Source organism: Chiloscyllium plagiosum, unplaced genomic scaffold (genome assembly GCF_004010195.1).
Source record: "Chiloscyllium plagiosum isolate BGI_BamShark_2017 unplaced genomic scaffold, ASM401019v2 scaf_90761, whole genome shotgun sequence".
Classification (NCBI taxonomy): Eukaryota; Metazoa; Chordata; class Chondrichthyes; order Orectolobiformes; family Hemiscylliidae; genus Chiloscyllium; species Chiloscyllium plagiosum.
The window spans coordinates 4059-7067 of NW_025206155.1; the positions used below are offsets into that span (position 1 = coordinate 4059).

At 49.7% G+C, this 3009-nt stretch overlaps 1 long non-coding RNA gene across 2 annotated transcripts; it reads left to right on the plus strand.

Annotated features, from left to right (window-relative positions):
- The first annotated feature begins 416 nt into the window (after nucleotides 1-416).
- Nucleotides 417-2359, plus strand: LOC122546489. 2 transcript variants are annotated; one of them, XR_006310756.1, is made up of 3 exons: nucleotides 417-1015; nucleotides 1697-2024; nucleotides 2314-2359. It is a non-coding gene; the product is annotated as an uncharacterized LOC122546489 (long non-coding RNA). The 2 variants fall into 2 exon arrangements; XR_006310755.1 differs by lacking the exon at nucleotides 2314-2359 and adding an exon at nucleotides 2065-2187.
- The last annotated feature ends 650 nt before the right edge of the window (nucleotides 2360-3009 follow it).

The following is a 3009-nucleotide window of genomic DNA, read 5'->3' on the forward strand; positions in this document are numbered from 1 at the left end:
AGTTTGGAAACCTCGATTAGTTCAATCTTCTAACTGCCAGAGAGTGTGTTTCTCATCTGCGGGGCCCCATGGGAATGATCCATGAGGTATGCTTCCCCATTATGCGTGGGTGGCACGGTGGCTCAGTGGTTAGCTCTGCTGCCTCACAGCTCCAGAGACCCGGGTTCAATTCCCGCCTCAGGCGACTGACTGTGTGGTGTTTGCATATTCTCCCCGTGTCTGGGTGGGTTTCCTCCCACAGTCCAAAAATGTGCAGGTTAGGTGAATTGGCCATGCTAAATTGCCCGTAGTGTTAGGCGAAGGGGAAAGGGTCGGTGTGGACTTGTTGAGCCGAAGGGCCTGTTTCCACATGACAAGTAATCTAAGTGAAAACATTATTGGTGAACGATCTCTCTCTTTCCTTAATCCACAAGGCCTCATCTGCAGACAAATCAGGGGGCGGATGAAACAGATCGACGCGAGCAATGGCCAGGTGTACGCCGTGGATTTTGGAGGGAATGTCTTCACCAGAAGGAGCAATTCGTGGTTCAGAGTCCCAGGAAGTATGCTCCACGTCACCGTGGGTGCGACGGGGGTCTGGGGAGCAGGCAGGGACCGAGTACTTTATCGTCAGGTTGATGGCTCCTGGGCTATCCTAGCAGGTCAGTCACCCTCTGTCTCTGTCTGTCTGTATCCTAGCACATCAGACATCCTCTGTCTCTGTCTGTCTGTATCCTAGCACGTCAGACATCCTCTGTCTCTGTCTGTCTGTATCCTAGCACGTCAGACATCCTCTGTCGCTGTCTGTCTGTATCCTAGCAGGTCAGACATCCTCTGTCTCTATCCCGTCTATCTGTATCCTAGCAGGTCAGTCATTCTCTGTTTCTGTCTGTCGGTATCCTAGCAGGTCAGTCATCCTCTGTCTCTGTCCCTTCTGTCTTATCCTAGCAGGTCAGACATCCTCTGTCTCTGTCTGTCGGTATCCTAGCAGGTCAGTCATCCTCTGTCTCTGTCCCTTCTGTCTGTATCCTAGCAGGTCAGTCATCCTCTGCCTCTGTCTGTCTGTATCCTAGCAGGTCAGTCATCCTCTGTCTCTGTCTGTCTGTATCCTAGCAGGGCAGTCATCCTCTGTCTCTGTCCCTTCTGTCTGTATCCTAGCAGGTCAGTCATCCTCTGTCTCTGTCTGTCTGTATCCTAGCAGGTCAGTCATCCACTGTCTCTATCCCGTCTGTCTGTATCCTAGCAAGTCAATCATTCTCTGTCTCTGTCTGTCTGTATCCTAGCAGGTCAGTCATCCTCTGTCTCTGTCCCTTCTGTCTGTATCCTAACAGGTCAGTCATCCTCTGTCTCTGTCTGTCTGTATCCTAGCAGGTTAGTCATCCTCAGTCACTGTCCCTGCCTCTGTCTGTCTGTATCCTAGCAGGTCAGTCATCCTCTGTCTCTGTCCCTTCTGTCTGTATCCTAGCAGGTCAGTCATCCTCTGTCTCTGTCTGTCTGTTTCCTAGCAGGTCAGTCATCCTCTATCTCTATCCTGTCTGTCTGTATCCTAGCAGGTCAGTCATCCTCTGTCTCTGTCTGTCAGTCTGTATCCTAGCAGGTCAGTCGTCCTCTGTCTCTGTCTCTGTCTGTCTGTATCCTAGCAGGTCAGTCATCCTCTGTCTCTGTCTGTCTGTATCCTAGCAGGTCAGTTATCCTCTGTCTGTCTGTATCCTAGCAGGTCAGTTATCCTCTGTCTCTGTCTTTATCTGTATCCTAGCAGATCAGTCATCCTCTGTCTCTGTCTGTATCCTAGCAGGTCAGTCATCCTCTGTCTCTGTCTGTCTGTATCGTAGCAGGTCAGTCATCCTCTGTCTCTATCCTATCTGTCTGTATCCTAGCAGGTGAGTCATCCACTGTCTCTATCCCGTCTGTCTGTATCCTAGCAGGTCAGTCATTCTCTGTCTCTGTCTGTCTGTATCCTAGCAGGTCAGTCATTCTCTGTCTGTGTCAGTCTGTTTTCTAGCAGGTCAGTCATCCTCTGTCTCTGTCTGTCAGAATCCTAGCAGGTCAGTCATCCTCTGTCTCTGTCTGTCGGTATCCTAGCAGGTCAGTCATCCTCTGTCTCTGTCCCTTCTGTCTGTATCCTAACAGGTCAGACATCCTCTGTCTCTGTCTGTCTGTCTGTATCCTAACAGGTCAGTCATTCTCTGTCTGTGTCAGTCTGTTTTCTAGCAGGTCAGTCATTCTCTGTCTCTGTCTGTCTGTATCCTAGCAGGTCAGTCATTCTCTGTCTGTGTCAGTCTGTTTTCTAGCAGGTCAGTCATCCTCTGTCTCTGTCTGTCAGAATCCTAGCAGGTCAGTCATCCTCTGTCTGTGTCCCTTCTGTCTGTAGCCTAGCAGGTCAGTCATCCTCTGTCTCTGTCTGTCTGTATCCTAGAGTCATCCTCTGTCTCTGTCTGTCTGTATCCTAGCAGGTCAGTTATCCTCTGTCTGTCTGTATCCGAGCAGGTCAGTTATCCTCTGTCTCTGTCTTTATCTGTATCCTAGCAGATCAGTCATCCTCTGTCTCTGTCTGTATCCTAGCAGGTCAGTCATCCTCTGTCTCTGTCTCTCTGTATCCTAGCAGGTCTGCCATCCTCTGTCTCTGTCTCTGTCTGTCTATATCCTAGCAGGTCAGTCATCCTCTGTCTCTGTCTGTCTGTCTATATCCTAGCAGGTCAGTCATCCTCTGTCTCTGTCTGTCTGTATCCTAGCAGATCAGTCATTCTCTGTCTCTGTCATAGTCTGTCTGTATCCTAGCAGGTCAGTCATCCTCTGTCTCTGTCTGTCTATATCCTAGCAGGTCAGTCATCCTCTGTCTCTGTCTGTATCCTAGCAGGTCAATCATCCTCTGTCTGTGTCTGTCTGTATCCTAGCAGGTCAGTCATCATCTGAGGAGCATAAATTGGGAGCATAGGCTGTCAAGGAAGGATGTCGTGGAAATGTGGAACTTTTTCAAGGAACAGATACAACGTGTCCTTGATATGTATGTACCTGTCAGGCAGGAAAGAA